Source organism: Lagenorhynchus albirostris, chromosome 1 (genome assembly GCF_949774975.1).
Source record: "Lagenorhynchus albirostris chromosome 1, mLagAlb1.1, whole genome shotgun sequence".
NCBI lineage: Eukaryota > Metazoa > Chordata > Mammalia > Artiodactyla > Delphinidae > Lagenorhynchus > Lagenorhynchus albirostris.
This window is the reverse complement of record NC_083095.1, coordinates 49,398,074-49,424,360: the sequence shown is the minus strand read 5'-3', so window position 1 is coordinate 49,424,360 and position 26,287 is coordinate 49,398,074. Positions and strand designations below refer to the sequence as shown.

General features: G+C 39.6%; 1 protein-coding gene across 19 annotated transcripts in view; it reads right to left on the bottom strand.

Moving 5' to 3' along the window:
• Positions 1 to 26,287, bottom strand: part of TRIM9 (tripartite motif containing 9) — a 110,028-nt gene that overhangs the window by 66,824 nt on the left and 16,917 nt on the right. The window lies entirely within an intron of this gene.

Sequence of the window (26,287 nt, the reverse complement as noted above, 5' to 3'; positions counted from 1 at the left end):
GCACGGTTCAGGCATAATGTTGGTCCTGTTTGGTTTATCTTTTAGATTTCAATGGAGTATGGATGGCTTAAAAGCAAAGAGGATACTATATTTGCATATACTTAAATTAAAAGACAGACTGAGGACCCAAAGAGATTCTGATTGGAGCCACAGTCTGAATTGAACCAGATTATATGCTTTGCCCTTGATAAAATCTAAAAAAAATTGCGCAAGTCCAAGATTGTAAGATGTGATTTTGCAGAATAATGTCAAAAGTGGTTTAGGCCTAAATGGGAAGGAAATCCAAAAAAGAGGGGATATATGTATATGTATGGCTGATTCGCTTTGCTGTACAGTAGAAACTAGCACAACACTGTAAAGCAACTATATTCCAATAAAAATTAATTTAAAAAAAGTGGTTTAGGAATTTTAGAAAACAGGTTCAGCAGAGGTCACAGAATGATGTGAATGCAGGAAAAAAATCAGGATGCATTGATATAGATCTGCATCTTTAGAAAGGTCAACAATTCAAATTCTTCCAGGGGCTACTAATTGCTTTCCTAATGGCCAGTTCCTCCTTCTTCCATCCTAACAGATCACTATATTATTGGGGGCAACGATGTGTTTGGCTAAAAATTATTTCTGAACCTCCCTTGCAGCTGTGATTAGCCAATGAGAGGTAGCTGAAGTTTTTGAGAGGCCTTCTGAGGAAGTTCTTTAATGGGAACTGACTCAGGTGCCATTTAGCCCTTTCCTCCCTTTCTTCTTTTTCCTGTCTGGGACATGACCTCGATGACTGGAACTTTAGCAGCTATTTTGAACTATCAGGCAACTTGGAGGGTAGAAGCTGCACAATAAGGATGGTGGAGCAGAACAATAGACAGAACATAGGTCTCTGATGACAGTGTAGCCACCATAAGCTGACTACCTGTCTCTGTGTTTATATTATGCAAGTGAGAAAAAATTTTATTTTATTGAATCCAATCTTGTTTCCTATTATGTGGCTAAATCCAATCTTAACTTGTGAAAAATGAATGAAATGGGTTAGGTGAGTAGCTGCTACTTGGCCACTCTCTATTATCTCCGCCACATGGAAGTTTCTATTAATAGTAGTAGTTGTTTGGTTTTGCTTAAGGAAGAAAAATCCAGGCTATCTCTAACATTAGCCTAATATTGCACCGGAGAGATACTTGGGATTGGTGAGGATTGTGGTGAACTAGAGAATTCATTTGTATAACAGAGTGGCTGCTTCTCACCTCCTGTTGATTGTCATCATGTGAAAATATGGAAAACTCTTAACTACTGTGTTGGCTGACCCTGTTGGGGCTTTTCAAGACTCATCTGCTGGTCTCAGTCTGCGAGCCCCAGCTCAGCTCATGAGCTCAGGTCCGTGGGGAGGAACCAGTTTCATTCCCTGCCATCATTCACATCCTACCTTGGGCACCAGGTTTGGTTCTGGATATTATGCTCTGAGAAGAACTGGGGGATACATGATGGAATGGGACATGAAGGTTGTCTCTGAATATTCAAAGACAACAAATTTTTGTGTGTGGCCCTAGGAGGGTGACACTAGCTAATGAGTGTTTATGACAAGACAGATTTCATTTTTAAAAAAAAAATTTTAATTTAATTTAATTTATTTTTTTATACAGCAGGTTCTTATTAATCATCAATTTTATACACATCAGTGTATACATGTCAATCCCAATCACCCAATTCATCACACAACCACCCCCACCCCCCCGTGGCTTTCCCCCCTTGGTGTCCATACGTTTGTTCTCTACATCTGTGTCTCAACTTCTGCCCTGCAAACTGGTTCATCTGTACCATTTTTCTAGGTTCCACATACATGCGTTAATACATGATATTTGTTTTTCTCTTTCTGACTTACTTCACTCTGTATGACAGTCTCTAGATCCATCCACGTCTCAACAAATGACCCAATTTCATTCCTTTTTATGGCTGAGTAATATTCCATTGTATATATGTACCACATCTTCTTTATCCATTCGTCTGTTGATGGGCATTTAGGTTGCTTCCATAACCTGGCTATTGTAAATAGTGCTGCAATGAGCATTGGGGTGCATATGTCTTTTTGAATTATGGTTTTCTCTGGGTATATGCCCAGTAGTGGGATTGCTGGATCATATGGTAATTCTATTTTTAGTTTTTTAAGGAACCTCCATACTGTTCTCCATAGTGGCTGTATCAATTTACTTACACTCCCACCAACAGTGCAAGAGGGTTCCCTTTTCTCCACACCCTCTCCAGCATTTGTTGTTCATAGATTTTCTGTTGATGCCCATTCTAACTGGTCTGAGGTGATACCTCATTGTAGTTTTGATTTGCATTTCTCTACTAATTAGTGATGTTGAGCAGCTTTTCATGTGCTTCTTGGCCAACTGTACGTATTCTTTGGAGCAATGTCTATTTAGGTCTTCTGCCCATTTTTGGATTGGGTTGTTTCTTTTTTTAATATTGAGCTGTATGAGCTGTTTATATATTTTGGAGATTAATCCTTTGTCCGCTCATTCATTTGCAAATATTTTCTCCCATTCTGAGGGCTGCCTTTTCGTCTTGTTTATGGTTTCCTTTGCTGTGCAAAAGCTTTTAAGTTTCATTAGGTCCCATTTGTTTATTTTTGTTTTTATTTCCATTACTCTAGGAGGTGGATCAAAAAAGATCTTGCTGTGATTTATGTCAAAGAGTGTTCTCCTATGTTTTCTTTTAAGAGTTTTATAGTGCCCGGTCTTACATTTAGGTCTCTAATCCATTTTGAGTTTATTTTTGTGTATGGTGTTAGGGAGTGTTCTAATTTCATTCTTTTACATGTAGCTGTCCAGTATTCCTAGCACCATTTATTGAAGAGACTGTCTTTTCTCCATTGTATATCCTTGCCTCCTTTGTCATAGATTAGTTGAGCATAAGTGTGTGGGTTTATCTCTGGGGTTTCTATCTTCTTCCATTCATCTATGTTTCTGTTTTTGTGCCAGTACCATATTGTCTTGATTACTGTAGCTTTGTAGTATAGTCTGAAGTCAGGGAGTCTGATTCCTCCAGCTCTGTTTTTATCTCTCAAGACTGCTTTGGCTTTTCGGGGTCTTTTGTGTCTCCTTACAAATTTTAAGATGTTTTGTTCTAGTTCCATAAAAAATGCCACTGGTAATTTGATAGGGATTGCATTGAATCTGTAGATTGCTTTGGGTAGTATAGTCATTTTCACAATATTGATTCTCCTAATCTAAGAACATGGTATATCTCTCCATCTGTTGGTATTATCTTTAATTTCTTTCATCACTGTCTTATAGTTTTCTGCATACAGGTCTTTGGTCTCCCTAGGTAGGTTTATTCCTAGGTATTTTATTCTTTTTGTTGCAATGGTAAATGGGAGTGTTTCCTTAATTTCTCCTTCAGATTTTTCATCATTAGTGTATAGGAATGCAAGAAATTTCTGTGCATTAATTTTGTATCCTGCAAATTTACCAAATGCATTGATTAGCTCTAGAAGTTTTCTGGTGGCATATTTAGGATTCTCTGTGTATAATATCATGTCATCTGCAAACAGTGACAGTTTTACTTCTTCTTTTCCAATTTGGATTCCTTTTATTTCTTTTCCTTCTCTGAGTGCCATGGCTAGGACTTCCAAAACTATGTTGAATAAAACAGTGGTAAGAGTGGACATCCTTGTCTTGTTCCTGATCTTAGAGGAAATGCTTTCACTTTTTCACCATTGAGAATGATGTTTGCTATAGGTTTCTCATATATGGCCTTTATTATGTTGAAGTAGGTTCCCTCTATGCCCACTTTCTGGAGAGTTTTTATCATAAATGGTATTGAATTTTGTCAAAAGCATTTTCTCCATCAATTGAGATGATCATATGGTTTTTATTCTTCAATTAGTTAATATGGTGTATCACATTGATTGATCTGCATATATTGAAGAATCCTTGCATCTCTGGGATAAATCCCACTTGATCATGGTGTATGATCTTTTTAATGTGTTGTTGGATTCTGTTTGTGAGTATTTTGTTGAGTATTTTTCCATCTATATTCATCAGTGATATTGGTCTGTAATTTTCTTTTTTTGTAGTAACTTTGTCTGGTTTTGGTATCAGGGTGATGGTGGCCTCATAGAATGAGTTTGGGAGTGTTCCTTCCTCTGCAATTTTTTGGAAGAGTTTGAAAAGGATGGGTGCTAGCTCTTCTCTAAACGTTTGATTGAATTCACCTGTAAAGCCATCTGGTCCTGGAATTTTGTTTTTTGGAAGATTTTTAATCACAGTTTCAATTTCATTACTTGTGATTGGTCTGTTCATATTTTCTGTTTCTTCCTGGTTCAGTCTTGGAAGGTTATACCTTTCTAAGAATTTGTCCATTTCTTCCAGGTTGTCCATTTTATTGGCATAGAGTTGCTTGTAGTAGTCTCTTAGGATGCTTTGTATTTCTGCAGCATCTGTTGTAACTTCTCCTTTGTCATTTCTAATTTTAATGATTTGAGTCCTTTCCCTCTTTTTCTTGATGAGTCTGGCTAATTGTTCATCAATTTTGTTTATCTTTTCAAAAAACCAGCTTTTATTGATCTTTGCTATTGTTTTCTTTGTTTCTATTTCACTTATCTCTGCTCTGATCTTTTTTTTCTTTTTTCTAAATTAATTAGTTAATTTATTTATGGCTGTTTTTGGTCTTCATTTCTGTGCGAGGGCTTTCTCGAGTTGTGGCGAGCGGGGGCCACTCTTCATCGTGGTGCGTGGGCCTCTCACTGTCGTGGCCTCTCTTGTGGAGCACAGGCTCCAGATGTGCAGGCTCAGCAGTTGTGGCTCACGGGCCCAGTTGCTCTGTGACATGTGGTATCTTCCCAGACCAGGGCTCGAACCCGTGTCCCCTGCATTGGCAGGCAGATTCTCAACCACTGTGCCACCAGAGAATTCCTCTGCTCTGATCTTTATGATTTCTTTCCTTCTACTAACTTTGGGTTTTGTTTGTTCTTCTTTCTCTATTTCTTTTCGGTGTAAGGTTAGATTGTTTATTTGAGATGTTTGTTGTTTCTTGAGGTAGGATTGTATTCCTATAAACTTCCCTCTTAGAACTGCTTTTGCTGCATCCCATAGGTTTTGTATCATCATGTTTTCACTGTCATTTGTCTCTAGACATTTTTTGATTTCCTCTTTGATTTCTTCAGTGATCTGTTGGTAATTTAGTAACAAATTGTTTATCCTCCATGTGTTTGTGTTCTTTATGTTTTTTTCCCTGCAATTGATTTCAGAAAAGATTGTGGTCAGAAAAGATGCTTGATATGATTTCTATTTTCTTACATTAACTGAGGCTTGATTTGTGACCTAAGATGTGATCTATCCTGGAGAATGTTCTGTGCACACTTGAGAAGAAAGTGTAATCTGCTGTTTTTGGATGAAATATCCTATAAATATCATTTAAGCCCATCTTGTTTAATATGTCATTTAAAACTTGTTTTTCCGTATTAATATTCTGGTTGGATGATCTGTCCATTGGTGTAAGTGAGCTGTTAAAGTCCCCCACTATTATTTACTGTCGATTTCCTCTTTTATAGCTGTTAGCAGTTGCCTTATGTATTCAGATGCTCCTATGTTGGGTGCATATATATTTATAATTGTTATATCTTCTTCTTGGATTGATCCCTTGATCATCATGTAGTGTCCTTCCTTGTCTCTGTAACATTCTTTATTTTAAAGTCTATTTTGTCTGATATGACTATTGCCACTCAAGCTTTCTTTTGATTTCCATTTGCATGGAATATCTTTTTCCATCCCCTCACTTTCAGTCAGTATGTGTCCCTAGGTCTGAAGTGGGTCTGTTTTAGACAGCATATATATGTGTCTTGTCTTTGTAACCATTCAGCGAGCCTGTGTCTTTTAGTTGGAGCATTTAATCCATTCACGTTTAAGGTAATTATCGATATGTATGTTCCTATTACCATTTTCTTAATTGTTATAGGTTTGGTTTTGTAGGTCTTTTTCTTCTCTTGTGTTTCCCATTTAGATAAGTTCCTTTAGCATTTGTTGTAGAGCTGGTTGGTGGTGCTGAATTCTCTTAGCTTTTGCTTGTCTGTAAAGCTTTTGATTTCTCCGTGGAATCTGAATGAGATCTTTGCTGGGTAGAGTAATCTTGGCTGCAGGTTTTTCCCTTTCATCACTTTAAATATGTCATGTCACTCCCTTCTGGCTTGTAGAGTTTCTGCTGAGAAATCAGCTGTTAACCTTATGGGAGTTCCCTTGTATGTTATTTGTCATTTTCCCCTTGTTGCTTTCAATAATTTTTCTTTGTCTTTAATTTTTGACAGTTTGATTACTATGTGTCTCAGCATGTTTCTCCTTGGGTTTACCCTGTATGGGACTCTCTGTGCTTCCTGGACTTGGATGGCTATTTCCTTTCCCATGTAAGGGAAGTTTTCGACTATAATCTCTTCAAATATTTTCTTGGGTCCTTTCTCTCTTTCTTCTCCTTCTGTGACCCCTATAATGCAAATGTTGGTGCATTTAATGTTGTCCCAGAGGTCTCTTAGGCTGTCTTCATTTTTTTTCATCTTTTTTCTTTATTCTGTTCTACAGCAGTGAATTCCACCATTCTGTCTTCCAGGTCACTTATCCGTTCTTCTACCTCAGTTATTCTGCTATTGATTCCTTCTAGTGTATTTTTCATTTCAGTTATTGTATTGTTCACCTCTGTCTGGTTGTTCTTTAATTCTTCTAGGTCTTTGGTAAACATTTCTTGCATCTTCTCAATCTTTGCCTCCATTCTTTTTCCAAGGTCCTGGATCATCTTCACTTTCATTATTCTGAATTCTTTTTCTGGAAGGTTGCCTATCTCCACTTCATTTAGTTGTTTTTCTGGGGTTTTATCTTGTTCCTTCAGCTGGTACATATCCCTCTCCTTTACATCTTGTCAACCTTTCTGTGAATGTGGTTTTTGTTCCACAGGCTGCAGGACTGTAGTTCTTCTTGCTTCTAAGACATTGGATTTGGCTGCCAGAAGGGCACTTTTGTCCTCTGAGAATATTATCTGTAATGGGTGGTGTCAGAAGCCTGATTCACTACTGACTGGAAGGCGAGCAGCAGCGCTGCCGACCATGCGGCGGCAGCAGTGCTGCCGACCATGCGGCGGCAGCGGCGGGAGCCTGGAGACAGCCCTGGCAGCTGGGTGGGCGCGGGCTGGCCGGGGAGCAGAGGCATGAGCACCGCCTGCGTGGAGCCATGGTCTCCGGCACCGACAGCTGCGGTGATGGCAGTGCTGCGCCTAGACAGATTTCATTTTAATGTCAAATAGGACTTTCAACTCCCCGAGCTATCAGGAGGTGTGATGGACTGCCTGGAGAGGGGCAGAGTTACCTGACCCTGGAGGTTTGGTATAGGATGTCAAGCTTTGATGGGAAGATTGTAGAGGGCATTCAAGACCTAACTAGTCTGGACTACCTAGAAGGTCCCTTCCAACTAGATGGACCTTCCAGGTAGTCCAGACTAAGGAGACTGTAACATAAATCCCCATTAAAATAGAGGACATGTGACGCTACTGTCATTGTATTGTAACATTGTTTGCCTTAACTCAAACACCTTCATTAGAAGTGAGCTAGTAATTTGGATATTTGTGAGAAAAAGGACAGTGAATGACTATGATAAGACAGTTCTGGTGAGTTTGATTATAACAAATAGGTGCATTATCTGTAACAAATAATTTTTCTCATTCATCTTTCTTTGGTCATCAAAAGCAGACCCCAATTCAAGTGTGAAGAAGCAACAGTCTGCACAAGGAGATATATTCATGAATTGTTTGTACTGGTGAAAAAAATCCTGGAACCAACCTCAATGTCCATCAACAGAAGAAAAGTTAAGTAAGTCAGCGAGTATGCACACCCCAGTTACAATGAATGAACAAGAGAATAAAAAAAAAAGTATCAATCTTGAAAATAAAATATTCATTGGAAAAAAAGCAAATTGTAATATAATAGAGAGGTTAAAAATTTGGGCTTTGGAATGCTAACGTTTTAGAAATGAAGGACAGTTTACAGGTTGCCACTGGTTAGCAATGGGGTTAGAGGTGAGGGTTGGAGAAGGTTGGGGGTCGGATGGTGAGAGAGAAAGTGTGGTTTTAAAAGTACAACAGGAGGGAGACTTGTGGGGTCCAACCTATTGATCATCTTGAGTGTGGTGGTGTCTATACAAACTTATACTAGTGCTAAAATTATATAGAAATCACACACACACGAAAGTAAAAGTAAAATTGGGAAATCGGAATAAAATTGGTGTATTGTATCAGTGTTGATATCCTGTTATATTGTGATATTGTACTACTGTTTTGCAAAATGTTACCACTGAGGAAACTGGAAAAAGTGTAGAAGGGATTTCTCGATATTACTTCTTACAAGTGCCTGATTGAATCCTGGCTTTCCCACTGATTATCTGTGAAACCCTGGACAAATGGAAGACTATGAGCCTTTGTTTCTTTCTTAGTAAAAATGGGATAACCATAGCACCCACATCATCGAGTTGTTGTGAGGATTAACTGGCTCAGTATATGTACAGTGTTTACAACAGTGCTGGCATATCTTAGGTGCCTAGTAAATCATTGGTTCTTATTGCATGAACACTATGGTACCACTGATATAAAGGTGGAAAACAGGGATACGTATATTTATAGTAAGACTATAAAGAAATGCATGGAGATGATAAATACAAATTCAGGACAGAGTCACCTCCGATAACGGGGAACGGAATGTCCCTGGGGAGGCACACATTGGGAGCATCATTTGTCTGCATAGTGTGTTATCTCTTGAGTCCTGTAGCTCAAACATCGCCTCCTCTGAGATGCTGTCCTTGATTGCCCTGCCCCAGGTGAGACCATCAGTTACACTCAGACAGCACTTTCATCTACCCCTGCCTCAGCACTCATTCTTCCATGGCTGTGTCCCCACCGGAGCTCCTTGATGGCAAGGTCAGGCCCACTGGGCAATGGCTGAATATTGAGGAATGAACATAATGCTTAGAAAACCATCCTGTAGGATGATGAAATCATGGGACTGATTTGTTACCAGCAGTGTTGCAAAGTTAGGAAGCAAGAGAGGACGATTAACACTCTGCAGCAAGTTATTTGATTGGTAATTAATTAAAATATTCCGGATGCATCTAACATGTACAAGGCACTGGTCTAGGCCCTGTTGTACAAACACAAACAGGACAAGGGACATGAGATCTAGTATAGGCAAGACTTGCACATATGATCTGTATCTGGTAAGAAAAATGGCCAAAGAAGGGTACCAACCAAATGCTATGGGAAAATCTTGAGAGATTCATTTTTTTTCCCCCAAGTGAGAATAATGCAACACATTTTAGAGAACAAGAACTAAGCTTTCAATTGAAGTATATAGCTTTTAGCAACATTTCATATAAAAATATTTTCAATGGAAATACATAGCTTTTAACAAATATTTATATTTCATTGTAATTTAAAGAAACACCTAAAAGAACAATCTATTTCGCATACATATGCTCTTACATAATTTATTCTTTTTAAAAAGTCCCCTTAGCTATCTTATCATTGTACAGTCCATGCCTTCATTCAGGCCCTGAAAGGTAATATTTTCCTTCCTGATTAATAGCTTGCTCCAAGGTGCCATTTCCTAAATTTTACTCCTACAAGGCTCTATCATTAATGTTAGAAAAATGAATATCTAGCTATACCAAATTAAATTCTCCAACTGTTGCACATGCAGAGGTTTTCAGGGTTAAACTGGATGTCTGGCAGCTTAGGGAAGGATCATCACATGGGCAGTCCCTGCCGCGTGAAGGTTTGACTGCAGGTGATATAGAGGTCGTGCAGCTCTGTCCCCGAAGGCCTGTCCTGAGAATTCTCATCTCACAGACTTTACAGACAGGAGCCACATTCAATGTGACAGTCTAGGAAGAGAGCCACTAATGCTTTTCCCCAGTGAGAATGACAGCAGGGTGCTGAGCACGTCTTCCCTCATTTTTTCAAGAGCCGTTCTCAACAGAGCACTGTTAAGAAAGTTCATGCACTTGTCTGTCTGCCTGTCCATCCATCAAATCCTTCTACTGAGTGTGTCCTATGTCAAAGTCATTGGTTAGTTAGTAGGGACACAAAGACCAGCATGACCCCAGACTGTCCTGGAGAAGCTGGTGATCCAGGAGAGGAGGCAGGCATGCGAACTTACATAAATGCAAAAAAAGTGTTATGGTGCTGTGAGAGGTGTGCGTCAGGCTACTGTGGACCTAACAGAATGCAGCACCTGGTTCTACTTTGGGGGGTGTGGGTTAAGAGAGCGTCAGGAGGTAAAGCTCAAGAGCTGTAGCGTTCCCAGCGAGCAAAGGTATGGAGGGGTAAGATGGCCCGGCTTAGTTGGGAACTGTGAGCCTTTCGGCATGGCTGCAGCACAGCAGTGAGGAGATCTGGTCCAGAGATGTCCTGCTGCTTTCTCTGCTTCCCGTAGTAAGCAGAACCATCACTGATCAAGTTGTTGCCAAATTTCTTAAATGAGTAAGCATAGGCATTATTCTTGCTTTTATTCTGCTGGCTTTCAGAAAAGGTCTGAACTCTCAGCTCCTTAGCCGTACCATTTCCCTTGAACCCAGTGATACGCAAGGCAAGCCTGCCTTTAAAATCCATTACGGAATGCTACTTACCCTGAAGTTTTAACTCTTTGATATATCATCATTAAGACAGTGCTCCACTACTTCAAAAAGCCTCAGAGATTGTTGATTTTGGCACAAGCAACAAACGCAAAAGCAAAGCAAAGGGCTGGGTTGGACTCTGAATCCACAAATTAAAAGTCATCCCGTCTCAGTCTTATCATTTACGTTAACTTAGTTTAGTGTAAGCACCATGATGGGCTTTTCTTATTCTTTCATCAAGACTGAAAAGATTACACTGGGTCTCACTGTGACTTAGCAGCTAGAAGGTGTACATGCTGTGGAGCGCTGCCTTTCCTGATCCTCCCAGACACACTTGTTACGGTGCTGCCAACGTTGATCAGAGGAACCTGGGAATGGCCTTCAGGAACAGGTGCCATCCCTTTTTATTTTCATTCACTCATTCAACACACACACACACACACGCACAGAGTGAGCACTTACTCTGGGGTAGACACTGTTCTGTGTATTGGAACTCATTTGGTGAACAAAATGAGTTCCTGCCCTCATCGAACACATATTCTGCTGAGAGGCAAGAGAACAAAGCTGTATCTGTATCTAATAGATGACATTATATAGATATAGATCTCTCTCTCTATCCATCTATCTATCCATCCATCTATCTCTCTATCCATGATGTCAGGTAGTGACAAGTGCCTTGAAGACAGAGTGAGGTAAGGGGAAAGAGAGGAGAGAGAGAAAGTGAGTGTGTACGTGGGCAAGTAGTGCGGGCGTCACAGGGAGGGCCTTTCTCAGAAGGTACCCTTTAAACAGAGACCTGAATAAAGCCAGGAAGCAAATCATGTGACAATTTGGGAAAAAACCAATCCGCGGAGAGGGAATGTGCTTAGCAGGTGTGAGAAGTGTCAAAAAGATGAGCGTGGCTGGAGAGGGGTGTGGGTGGGATAAGGGGAGTAGAAGAAGGGTTCACAGTGAAGGGCTAGGTCATGTAAGGTTTTGTAGGTAAGGAGTTCTTGAAAGTAACTGATGGAGAGCCATTAGACCAACTGATATTACCTGATTTACCGTTTACATAAAATAGTTATTATAACCATATAACCACAGGGAACCCTCCCCGTGGAAGACTGTGTTTTTCAAAGATGGCCGTATCTATATACTTATCTCTTCCTAGATGTACTTCTAACAACGTGACCCGCCAAGAGAAGTGGTCTATGTTCCCTCTCCTTGAAGCTACAGAGGGCTTGGGATTGTCCCAATCATTGCAGTGTGACAGAAGTGATCTTATGTGCCTTCCAAGGCTAGGTCATAAAGAGGATAAAGCCTCCTTCTGCTTCGCTTCCAATCTCTCTCTCCCTCTCTTTCTCTTCTCTCTCTCCGTCTCTCTCTCCTCTCTCTCTCCCTCCTTCCCTCCCTGTCTCCAGAGATGCTCACCCATAGGAACCCACCTGACAGGTTGTGAGGAAGCCCAGACCTCTTGGAGAAGCTGATGGAGAGGAACTGAGGCTTCCCGCGAACAACCAGCACCGACGTGCCAGCCATCTGAGTGAGCCTCCTTGGGTATGGATTCTCCACCCCTACACAAGCCTTCAGATGACTCTGGTGCCAGCTAACATCTGACTGCAACCTCATGAGAGACTCTGAGCCGGAATCACGAAGCCAAGCCACTCCTGATTCCTGACCCACAGAAACTGTGAGAGATGACGAATTGCTTTTAGTCACTAAGTGGTGTCACTAAGTGCTAGATCATGTAAGCCTTTGAAGGTCATGGTAAGGAGTCTGGATTTAATTCTAAGTACGATGGAAAGTCATTGGAAGGTTTTTAGTAAGGAACTATATGTTCTGATTTGCCAGTTACAAAAAAATATTATCATAACCAGATAACTACAGGAAAGCCTCTTTGTCCCTGAACATGTATCTATCTTTTCTCCTTCCTCCTGTCACTTTATCTCATCTCTCTCACCTGTGCTCTCTCTTTAATGCCCCTCTCCCTTGTTGTTGCTCCTTTCCTTTCTCTCAATTACTCACATTCCCTCCCTCCTTGGCCTCCCCAGTGGCACTCAGGGGAGCTGTGGTTCTCTTAGCCAAACCACCGCTGTGAGGAAAGCACTGAAGAGGAATTTGGGGTGGTGAGGTGAAGGCAGGCCTCTGCTGCATATTGAGATTGAGAGATTTTTACAGAAAACACCCAGGAAGAGATGCATTCACCTAACTTGCCAGTGTGGGTGTAATTAGCAGAGGAGTAGAATGCAAATAGCTAAATCATCCTAAACTTGGACTGTTAGTGAGGTATAAATGTAGGCTCCCTGAAGAAAAGATGGAGCAGTCAAACAACGCATACTTACGGTCTTTTTATCTAATAGGCACAATGAGCCAGCTACTGAATTCTATTAATACCTTATGTGGTTTGTCATTAAGTTAACTCTCTCAACATGTATTTTTCCAAAATCATTAGTATGGTAGAAAAAAGACCTATAAATGTTGTAAAGCAAACTGCCAACTCCGTAACACTTGAGGAGACACTATACAAATAACAAAAGAGCCAAGGCCTGTGAAAAAGATTAGGAATTGCTTTTTAGTTAATAAAGAGTCTTCAAAACATTTTTACCCCCTGTTGTGTGTCTGCTGGAATTCCTCTTCTCAGGAGAATTAAATTTAATCATCAACAGTCTCGTCCCTTAGTATTTTGGCTATCGTTGCTAGTAGCAACATTTAATTTGTGTTTAATCCCTATGGATTTTATTTTGAATGGGAAGGAGACACTGATTCTGTTGCCTGAAGCAGCGTACTCTGACATGTCAACACTCTTCAATTGATACAAGTCCCTGATTTCAAAGCAGAGTTTTGACATAGGCACAGAGGTTGCCAAGATTCTATAATTCAGTTTAGCAGCTGCCACTATGCACTCGGACTCCATTACTTAAGCAGATTCCTCTTTAACCCTCATTTTTGACCCCAGATACAGACATCATTGGCTGTAAATCTCTAAGTGTTGAGAGTTAGGATTCACAGGTCACATCACTTTATTGGTGCACAGTATAAGCCCCATACCTCATTCCTGACACCGATGGAAAGAACTTGTCATTTTACTCTCTGTAGACTAAACAAACCAACAAAAAACTAAGAATTGAAAAGAATCTTGAAAAATACCTTGCACTGAGCACTCATTTCATATTTATGAAATGTTTTATCAATAATAATTAGATGAGCTTTATTTCAGGTACTCTCACACTATTTATCAGACTCCTAAGGGTCCCAAGATGAGTCAAGTTGTCAAGCCCATTTCCTCCCAAAGTCCTGAGGGAAATCATCTGTTTCTTCCTGGTACTTTCTTTTAAAGACCTTAGTCTTTATGGAGCTGGGGATGCTCTTACTGATGAGAAGCGATGCCCTGTACACACTGACAACAGGGGATGAGGCTTCATTCAATTCAAATGCAGAAAAGTTCACTCAACACTCAGTCTGCAGTTCATACTTCACACTCTTTGGGAGTTTCTCAGACACACAAGCTCAACTGCAAGATTGATCAGAATGAGTATTCTTAGGGATGAGAGGGGTTACAAATTATCACCTGAAGATAAAGATTATCAAATGTACAGGAAATATTTATGGGCAAAAATGAATCTACAAGCATCTGCTTTCTTAAAATCTTTAATAAAAGAAGTTGTCAATTTAATCAGCCATCATCTCTAAAGATAGATGAATGGTCAACCTGAATTTTAAAAATTCATTATCTTAAAATTTAGTAATTGAAGTCCAGGGACCATCACAGAATTAGTTCATCTTTCTCTAGAAAGAAGTTTGACATCATTTTGAGAGTATGATTTATGACTCACACAGAAAAGAAAGGATTAAACATTACTTGTACTCATTTGGCATATTACTTTGAAGTTACCATAAGTTATTTCATTAGGTCTAAATGCCATCGATCCTAAAAAGCACCATCATTTTATGTTCCAGTAAGAAAGAAAAGCATTGCCAGTTAAACTATGAAGCAATTGTTAAAAATCACATTGATTGTAAGTCATATCCTGATTGCAGAAATGATAAAATGTGAAAAAAAATGTGTGTGGTAGGCAGAATAATGGCCCCCAAGCATGTCCACAACCTGATCTCCAGAACCCACAAACATGTTAGGTATTCATATAGATGAATACATGCAGATGGAATTAACATTGCTAATCAGAAGATGGGGAGATTATTCCGGATTATAATCACAAAGGTCCTTGAAGTGGAAGACAGAGGCAGAAGGGTCAGAGGGAGATGTAATTACAGAAGAATCGTCAGAGAGGAGCAAGGTTGTTGGCTTTGAAGATGGAGGAAGGAACGATGAGTGAAGAAGGTGGGTGGCCTCTAGAAGCTAGAAAAGGCAAGGAAATAGATTCCCCTCTAGAGCCTCCAGAAAGAATGCAGCCCTGCTGACACCCTGATTTTAGCCCAGAGAGATCTGTATTGAACTTCTAACCCATGGAACTGTAAAAGGTAATAAACCTGTGATTGTTCAATCCACCAAGTTTGTATAATTTTTTTTTTAGTGAGTTGTCGTTTATTATTTATTTTAATTAATTTTTTTTTTCCTTTGGTCGTGCGGCATGTGAGATCTGAGTTCCCCGACCAAGGATCAAACCTGTGCCCCCTGCAGTGCAAGTGCGGAGTCCTAACCACAGGACTGCCAGGTAATTCCTGAGTTTGTATGATTTTTTATGGCAGGGATAGGAAGCTAATACAATGTACATCTTAGAATCCATGAATATAACTTGTACAAATTTGAAATTATAATATTTATATTTTACTAGATATATAAATTCGTGAAACTTATCAATTGTTATTCATAAACAATTTTAGACAAGCCTGAAAAGATTAATTATGCACTCCTTTCCCATAGGGGACAACCTTCATTAGGATGTATAAATTCAGATAAATACGTTCAGGAATCAACCTTACTACTCAACATTTCACTTGTCTCTGATGTTTTGCTCACTTCTATTTATTACAGATGTGGAAAAAAACCCTTTACAATGGGACAAAATAATGCCTATGCATTCATAATCACTGATCCAGCTAAAACATTAGAATATTCCAGAGTATTAAAACCTCTCTAACCAGATCAGATATTAGTTTTTAGTCAGTGAATCTTTATCATGTAATGGAATGAAAAACATTAATTGGTATTTATTTGGTTTCAAAAATTTTTAAATATCAAATTCTTTGTGTTAGCCCTCAGTCTAGCACATAATACATTCATTCTATACAAATGTATAATTTGCAACTGTACTACCTAAATCCAAAGCTGAATTTCTAAAAACAAAATAAACAAACTAATCTTTGAATAATCCCCAGCACCAGGCCTACTACACTCTAGATCCCAGATCTCATAATCTCATGTATAAAACCTTGACATTAAATGAGTCCAACATTTTTCAGGCAATTTGGAAATGTCACCTCACCTGGGCACAGTGAGCTATCCCTCAGGGGGCACAGTACTCTGAATACAAAATAGATGACCTAGGCATTGGTTTGGAGCACCAGCTCAGCAAACCATCAAAGAAAATTATTCTTTTGTTATTCTTATGCCATTATCCTTCAAGTTTCACAATTCCAGGAAGGATCTTAATTGTAGCTGGGCCAAGATCTTGTTTTTTCTGGCCAACAGTTTTTTTCTTTTTATTTCTTTGTTTCCTCTATCACTGTTGTCTTGGCATACACAATGCAATTTTCCCAACCCTTTCTCTGATCCTCTTCAAATCGAAGGTCAGTGTTTCCAGCTTCTGGGATCAGAAAGCAAATACTTATTACGGTGAAATAGAGATTTAAGGCAATATTTTGTACCTTAATATTCATCTGGCTTGGCTTAGCTTCTGCCCATCAGATAAAAAAATGAGTAAATGAACCCACTTCCCATTCATTAACAGAATCATTCTGGAGACGTTCATTTTTTGGAGCACTTATTGATAAGGCTCTTTGGGAAGCCAGCATGGAGTTTCAGACATATTATACCCGCATGGCCACTGATGTTGTGCTCTAAGTCTTCTGATCCTTATTTCATCACCCTAACCGCCACCCCCCACTTTGACAGAAACTGCTGCTCACACTTTCAATGGGAAGCAAATTGCTTGGGTGGTCTCAACAGCAAATGACTGAGCTAATGAATTGTTCTATTACTGTTATTAGCCTGATTATTAGAAGTGCTGCTCATATTACAGAATTGAAATGTTTCTGTTTTCTAAAATAACCCAAAGAAATTTACAAATATTCTTTTATCTGTCTTCAGGAAGGTTATAATGCAAGTCACACTATTTCCTCTTAAAGATGAAGGCATTTGTTTTCTGGGAAGTCATAATAATTAATATTATTAAAACTTGAGTCCCCTATCTTTTAGAGTAATATTCTATCTGCTAAAATAAAATACATTAAATTAAAAATACTGCTTTGTCATATTTGAAATTTTTTTCTTAGATTTTATCTTTAAAATCTGCTTGTCAACTGTTCATTCGTGACCCACTGAAAATATGACATACAGTACATGGGCAGAATAGCATTGCACATCAGCAAATTTCAGAAGATATGAAAATTATGTTTTATTTTTGTTATAAAATCAAAATCATGGTCTTTTAATCTGAATTTACTCATCTTTCTTCTAGTAATATACTCTGTTGACTAAAAAAAATCACCAAGGTTATAAAATCCATAAATTAAAAAAATTCTTTTGAGACCAAAACATTTGTACAAGGCTAAACCATCTCTCTGGAACTCAGTAAGAAAGAAGAGGTGGGTTGGAGAAGATGTCGACAGGGCCAAGTTGATACACAAATTTATCTGCTAAAGATCAATTCAAGATAATTTACTCAAAGGAGAGAAAGTTGGGCCCTGATCCCAAGACAATTTACTCTGATTTTAAATTAAATTCTAACAACCTTGATTGTTTTGTTTCAAAGTCTACGACTCACTGAAAGTAATGTCTCTAGAAAACAGATTACAGCAAGAGGCAACAATTGATAGCCTAGTAAAGAGACTTGAAAAACAAGCGAAAATGAAGAAAAGTCCCATGGTGATCTAGGGACCTGGGCTAGCACATTTCAACTTTCCTCAGTACGGCTGAGAGGGTCCTGGACTTACAGCACAACACAGTCTTGCACTGGAACTCAGAGCTGAAATGCTAATCTAGTCCAGACATAACAACTTATTATCTGAGTGCCCTTGAGCTAGTTACTGAGGTGCTATGAGTCTCACATCCACCTAATGGGAAGAGTTATTCCTGCGTTGCCTATTCTATCAATGTTACAAGTTGGGAAGACTAAATGAGATCACGTATGTATTAGGTTATTGATTCAGCTGCATGTGAATTCTTTCCACGAGAATAAAGACTGTATTTCTTAGCCTCTGGGTGTCGCCCTAGAACTAACTCTGGCCATGGTGGTGGTGAGAATGCAGGTGTGGTGGTGAGCAATCCTGGGCCGTGAGGATGATGGCAGCAAGACCAAAGGGACCTACATTCCTGATGACTCCTTCAGCAGAATAGGTACACTCAGCTCAGACTTTTACGTAAAAGAAGAAAATTTCCATCATGTTTAAGTGCCTTCAATTCAGCTGCATGTGGTATGTCCCAATCACACTAAATATGAATGACCTATGCCCTGAAAATTCTGGTTGGGATTTGTTATAAGATGCTTAAAGAATAAGAAAAATATTGCTGTTTCTTAAGCTTAAAAATTATATTCTTAGCTCTCCACATACAAGTAAGAATTCTCGTGATGATTTGCATTTTTCTTTGGAGATCATAGAAGGAAACAAGGATTTTGGGACTCATGGGCTGACTGCACAGGTCTCCACGTTCTGTAGGGCAGGTCAGAATGTGTTTGTTTTCTTTTTTAATAAATGTATTTATTTATTTATTTTTGGCTGCATTGGGTCTTCATTGCTGCCCGCGGGCCTTCTATAGTTGCGGCGAGCAGGGGCTACTCTTCGTTGTGGTGCGCGGGCTTCTCATTGTGGTGGCTTCTCTTGTTGTAGAGCACGGGCTTTAGGCGCACGGGCTTCAGTAGTTGTGGCACATGGGCTCAGTAGTTGTGGCTAGTGGGCTCTAAAGTGAAGGCTCAGTAGTTGTGGCACACGGGCTTAGTTGCTCCGCGGCATGTGGGATCTTCCCGGACGAGGGCTCGAACCCATGTCCCCTGCATTGGCAGGCGGATTCTTAACCACTGATTCACTAGGGAAGTCCCCCAGAATGTGTTTTTAAGGAAGAAGTGATGAAATGGAGGCTAAGTTGGCTAGGCCTAGGACCAGCCCAATGCCCATCCTCCCCATAATGGTTTTTGGGAAATCAACTCTTTCCTCCAAGGAGGGAAACAGTGGAGCACAGAAAATCAGAGATAAGAAGGGCTGGGATTTTTCATTTCCCCTAATCACCTCTTCTACAACTTTGCCTGATGTTACAATGGTTACCACATGCCTTTTGAATTAAGTTCTACAGAAAGAGCAATAGTGGACCCCATAAGCATAGCGTTTACCCAGGTGCCTTCCTTAGTAATAGGAAGTTACAGGGCATCTGCTAAAAATACACGATGGGGTAGTCCTGTCTTTCAAAATTTACTTTCGATTGTTCACCACAAATTGGGGACATAGAATTGGGGGCACAATGAGAAGAATGGGAAAACAATACAGCTTTACTAGGGAATTTAATATTCCTCTAGCTACCGCTATCAGTGTAGGTTCTTTAGAATAGTTACTAGCAAGGCTCTAAAACCAGGTTCCAAATAATTCATTAAGTGGAAAATGTGGAATAAATTCTGTAAAAGAAATGTTTTGTCCCAGTTTCAAGATTTTTATGGCTCTTTCACTCAAAAAAAAATTCCACTAAACTGGAATACACAGACAAATCACCTCCTGCCTGGAAAACTTCAGAATTTGTAATGGGTTTTCTAGCTTTCTGTTTCTTTCTTCTATAAAGAAAAATGCACTTGACTGGTAGGAGAGTCTTCAGAAAGCATTTTTATCATATTACTTACCTGTCAAGAGTCTAAATATTATTGTTTTGCTTAGTCAATTCTCATTCTCTAGACTACCCTTCAAAGTCCTATATCAGCCAATCTTCCTGTTACCACCTTGCCAACCTCTTTATTCCTTCATTACTTCTTAGGTCAACATCATAACATTCTCTGCACATATCATACTCTTCTTATTTTTTATAGAACCATACAGTATATGTTCTTTTGTGTCAGTTGCTTTTCCTCAACATCAAGTTTTTGAGATTCATTCGTTCTGTTGCATGTTCATTCCTTTGTGTTGATGAGTAGTATTCCACTATGTGGATATTCTACAATTGTTTATCCATGCTCCTATTCATAGACATTTGAGTTGTGTCCAGTTTTAGGTTATTATGAATATGACTACTATAAATATTCTTGCACAAGTCTTTTGTAGACATATGTTTTCATTATTCTTGGGTAAATGCCTAAGAGTGGTATTATTGATTCATAGTGTAATAGTGATAAATTCATTATTGATTCACGTTTAAATCTATGAGAAATTGTCAGCTTTCCAAAAATCACTTATTCTCCCACCAGTGATGGATGAAATTTCTAATTGCTTCATTCCTTTGCTAGTATTTGGTATTGTCAGTCTTTTTTATTGTATAAAAATTATATAAAATATAATGTAAAAATAATTATAATGTATAATATAATATAAAATGGTATCTTATTGTGGTTTTAATTCACATTTATTTAATGATTAATGATGTTGAGTACTTTTTCATGTGCTTAATGGCCATTCCTCTATTTTCTTTGGTAAAGGGTCTATTCAAGTATTTTGTCATTTTAAAATTGGATTGTTTGCTTTTTGTTGCAGGAATATATATACCAGATTCAAATTCTTTGATATATGTTTTATTTTTTCCTAGTCTACATCTTGATGCCTTTTGATTTGTAGAAAAATTATAAATTTTGATGACATTAATTTATATTTTTTTCTTTTATGGTTAGCATTTTTTGTGTCCTCTTTAAGAAATTTTTGCTTTTTCAAAACTGAAAATATATTCTTCTACGTTTTCTTCTAGAAGCTTTATGGTTCCAACTTATACTTTTAGGTCTATGATCCAATTCAAATTACTGGGAATATCCCCAATTCTTTCTGAAATATTTCAAGACATTTATTTCTGCCTTCTCATAGGGAAACTTAACTCTCACTCCCAAAATAGTTATCTTCATACTTTGTCTTATTACATGAGAAAAAATACTGAAGGAGGATAAAGTAATTAGGCTTCTATGGCAAACCTGTTGGTATATCTGTCCCACATCCAGCCATCCAAGGAAAGTTCCCTAAGCTCTGAAATAGTGAACTATTCTTTATAATTATCTATATTCTTGCCATAGAATCAGCTATGGATTAATAGATTGCACTCCCATATCTAAATAAGGATTTAAAAAATAAGACAGCTCACACAATATGTAAGAGGAATTCAATTTTTAGTGGACAAGGTTCTAAAAAAAAAAGACTGAGGATAAGGAACAAAGCCTTTCTATTGAGATAACTGAAAGGAAAAAGAAGCCTTACCTCTGGAAACTTAAAAAAATTCATATTTAATATGGAATCAGAATTACTTTTTTGAGATTATTTAGGTTTCAACTCATTTTTTTCTAACAGACTATTTGAATAGCTTACTTTCATTTAAGAAAGAATTGTTCTCTTTTGAAAATGTATTTGCATTTGCACTGTTTGCTCTTAAAACGCCCTTCTCCCTAAACTGCTTCATAATACTGCTAAGTGACACTATGAAATATGCACAAAATCTGATGACTTGATAGGGAGATGTACAGTGTAGAGAAAGCAGAGGTGGCAAATCTTTTCTAATTAGCACCTCTGGGCCCCAAGGAAAAGCAGCTTATTTCAGAATTAGGGTTCTTTTAGTATCTGTGAGTAAAAAAAAAAAAAAAGAAAGAAAAGAAATTTAAAAGACAAGTGAGTAATAGACAACTCAGTGGAAGAGTGGGCAAATTACTTAGCTGACTACATGTAAAAGAAGATATTAAAATGACCAGAAAACATATGAAAACCTTTTCAATACCATTGGCTATCACAACACTGTGATACCGCTATATACCTACCAGGATAGCTAAAATGCAAACACAATTAATAGCAAGTGTTGGTGAGAATGAGTGGGTGCTGCTGGTGGGAACGCACTAGGGCACCGCCACCTGGTAACACTGTTTGGCAGCATGGACTAATGGTGAGCTTACGTGTACACTATGACCCAGCAGCTCCCTTCCTAGGGATATAACGCACAGAACTGCTTACGTGCGTACACCCAAAGACATGTAGTGTAATGTTTACAGCTGCACTACTCGTAATAGCCAATACCTGGAAACTGCCCAGATGTCCACCAATGGTAGAATGGATACATTGTGGAATATTCCTAAAATGGAATACTGTAAAACAATGAAAATGAATGATTTAAAACTACAGGCAACAATACGAATGAATCCAACAAACATAAAGATAAGCAAAAAAAAAAAAAAAGCCATGCTGGAGTGTGTGCTGTCTGATTACATTCACGTGAAATACAAAACCGGGCACAATTAACATGCTGTCAGAAGCCAGGATATTTGGACCCTTGGCAGGCACAGGTGTGATCAGTTTGTGAAAATTCATTGAGTTGTACATTCACGATTTCTCCACTAAAACTTGCTGTAACATTTCCTTTTTTTTTTTGCAGCTGCAGACTCAAATAATTTTAGAAGTAATTTCAGAAAACTTGCAATCTGGCACTTCCTGGGTCTGACATAAAGCAAAAGCACTAACAATGAGTGGTGGTGTGCTGGAGCTGGCTTGTTCTGACTCTCATCCCAGCTCCAAGGTCATTGCTTTCACATCAGGATAGCTTGAAGTCAGACATGGCAAACCCTACAAATCGGGGCTTTACTTTTTTTTTTTTTCCAGTGTGCCACTGAACCACAGCAGTGATAAATTTCTTCTGCATAAATAATAATCACTTGAAATTGAAGAAATTTTGCATCTAAAATGAACATTCCCCTTAGAAGATTAGCACCAGACTGGCTCTTGCACTGAGATAAGGAACTCCACATCAAGACTCAAACTTCAAAATCCTCGTGGTGGGTAAGGGAGAAGGCTAAAGCACATTTACCCATTTTGTTTTCACCTTTGATCTCTCTCAATCAAATCTTCTCATTTTAGGAAGTAAATAATCAAAGTAGCTTTTTTGTTCCTTTTTGACCACCCCCCTCCGCCCTGCCCTTTTCTTTCTCTGCAAGGAGGTGACAGTGAGTGTCATCTGTAGACAGGGGTCATTACAGACCCGCCAGTGGGTTGTCCCACCCAGGATAGAGAAGCAGAAGTCAAAGCTGGGTGGCGCGTGCTCCCCTCTCCCCACCTAGCTGCCTCTGCCCATTCCACCCTGTGCTGTCAGCCTCCCTCTCACACGGCTCTGGAGCCCCTGGGGCACTTCCAAGGCCAGGGTAATATGAGGGGAACGGAAGATGCTGCAGCTACTCGGTCCATCTTCTTTTGATCCCCAAATATTGAAGCCCCCAACTGAGAAACTTGAAACAGTAGGAAAATTAAAGTGTCTCTTCACAAAGGCACAAGCAGCAGGCAGCAGAGAGTTTTATCCAAGAAACTCTTGTCAGGAAATGAACCAGAGAAACATCAATAAATCTAGATCCCAATTAAATTTGACACTGACGGTGACTCTAGCTCTCATCTAATCTTACATCCTTATTCTATACATAAGAAGCTGGATGTCCAGAGAAGCCAAGTGGGTTGCCCAAGAGGTCAGAACAGGGACCTCTAACTCTGTGTCTCTTGCTTTTTCTATTTATATTGGGACCTGGTTGCCACTTTCATAAATTCCTGATGGACCTCTCCCCCACTCTTACTCCATGTTAATGTTTCTTTTTTTTTTTTTGCGGTACGCGGGCCTCTCACTGCTGTGGCCTCTCCCGTTGCGGAGCACAGGCTCCGGACGCGCAGGCTCAGCAGCCATGGCTCATGGGCCCAGCCGCTCCACGGCACGTGGGATCCTCCCGGACCGGGGCACGAACCCATGTCCGCTGCATCGGCAAGCGGACTCCCAACCACTGCGCCACCAGGAAAGCCCATGTTAATGTTTCTGAATTTGGGATGTACCTTGTAATTCTTTTTAAAATTCTTTTTCTTGTTTATCATTTTTTTCCTAGAAATAAATTAAAGCCTGTTATTAACTTGTTGGTGTCCTAGAATCTAGGCAATGTAGATTTACAACAGATATTTACATTTGAAAAATATATACCGGAGATTTCTTTGTAGGAAATGTTTCTAGTACATTTAAAATGTGATTTTGTTGGGCTTCCCTGGTGGCTCAGTGGTTAAAAATCTGCCTGCCAATGCAGGGGATAGCATTCGAACCCTGGTCTAGGAAGACCCCACATGCCACAGAGCAACTAAGCCCGTGTGCCACAACTACTGAGCCTGCGCTCTAGAGCCCGCGAGCCACAACTACTGAACCCGCATGCCTAGAGCCCATGCTCCACAAGAGAAGCCACCACAATGAGAAGCCCGCACATCACAAAGAAGAGTAGCCCCTGCTCGCCGCAACTACAGAAAAGCCCACGCGCAGCAACAAAGACCCAACACAGCCAAAAATAAAATAAATAAAATAAAATAAATTAATTAAAAAAATTTTAAAAATATGGTTTTGTTTACATGAAGTTTACAGGAACACATGCCCACTTGGGGCTGCATTTTGGAAGCAGTCCTTAGCAGCTTGTTGCCTGTCAATCTTTTTTTCCATTTTTGCTGTCCTCCTTGAAGTCTTGGCCCGAATTCCTCACAAACACCCAGAGGTGAGTGAGAGTCAGGAATCCTTGGAGCAGCCATTGGGGAAGAGCAGACAGCAATGTGGATGGCTGCGCTACCCTCGCTCTCAAGCCTACCTGAATTTCTCACTGCTCTTGGCCAGCTTCTGACTAACCCCATGTGCTGGTTAATTTTATGTGTCAGCATGACTGGATCACAGCTATTTGGCTACACATTATTTCTGGGTGTGCCCGTGAGGATGTTTTGGGATGAGAGTAGCAGCATTTGGATTGGTAGACTGAGTAAAGCAGATTGCCCTTCCCGGTGTGAGCAGGCATCATCCAATCCACTGAGGGCCTGAATAGAACAAAAAGGTGGAGGAAAGGAAGATTTGTCTCTATGACTGACTGCTTGAGCTGGGACCTTGCTCTTCCCCTGCCCTCAGACTGGGAATAACACCATCAGCTCCCCTGGTTCGAAGGCCTTCAGACTCAGAGTGAACTACACCACCAGCTTGCCTGTGTCTCCAGCTTGTAGCTGGCAGATCATGGGACTTCTCAGCCTCCAACTGTGTGAGCCAATTCCTAAAGATAAGTCATATACATATATGACTTATTATTATTTCCTGTCCTATTTAACAGGTAACAATAGCTCACATTAATCATGCACTTATTCTGATCAGGTTCTGTTCCAAGGGTGTTGTATCTACCATTCCTTTCATCCTCACAACAATCCTTGGAGATCAATCTGATTATTATCCCCATTTTACAGATGAGAAAACCAAGGCACAGAGAGGTCAAGTAACTTACCCAAGTTCATGCAGTTAAATGGTAGAAAATCTAGGGTTTAAACCCAGGCAGTCTGCTTCAAGGTCCGTGTTCTTAACTCCTCCATTGTGTTGCCTGAATAATAGCAGACCCAGGAACAGAACACAGCTCTTCTGGCCCTATACTAACTTTTCTGGCCCAGTACCATGCAGGCACTTCCACTACAGCTTTATCATGAAAAGGCCTCTTCAGCTGGGCTCTAGTCCTTTGGTTCTAACTCTCGTTACAGCGCTTACTATAAAAGGGCTTAACCAGAGACTAGTTTTTACATTCCGCCATGCTCATTCTATTTCCTGTTTCTCCTATTTTATTGTCTGTTACCTGAATTCCTGCTGTGCAACTCAAATTCTTCTAGCTTATATATAGTTTTAAAATGCTTGCCATCATTTGCTCTCAGCCAACAAGGCACTGATGTGGCAACTTCACAATGGCATACATGGTCAACTGCTTTTAGGAGTGGGGAGGAAGGAGTCTCATGTTTCTGGTAGGTGACATGGTGGCCTCAATAGGGTATTTTAAGGTTTGAGGTAAGGTGATCATGAGCTGTCAGACTTTAGTCCTGGCCCTGAGTCTCAACTTCAACATGGATGAAGCCCTCCTAACCCAGTTATAATGATGATCACTGTTAAATCAAAGAAATAGTTCATGGTGGAAAAGACACTGATGCGACATCACATCTCATAGCACAGTTCACACAGCAAATCCTGTTCTAGCAACAACTGTTCCGTGACCTTTGTTTTAATACATTACAAGAACCAGTTCTTCTCAGAGGTGCTTGGGAGTTAAAATAGTCACACGCCATTATCTGTGTAACCATTATCCACTCCTCTTTCTGCGTACATAAAAGTGCTTTGTTTTTATGATCAAACTGGAAATCTCCCTCATTGTATGAGTTTCCCCAGTTGAGCAGCTGAATAAACCCGGAGCTCAGAGCTGGCTAAACAGCCAGTGGTCTCACGCTGCACCATCAGTATCCTGAACTTGATTCAACAACAGTAAGGTCCTCACTCAGCCCACACTAGGCCTTGAGGAAGTTACAGTGAGGATTGAGCTCTGAATACA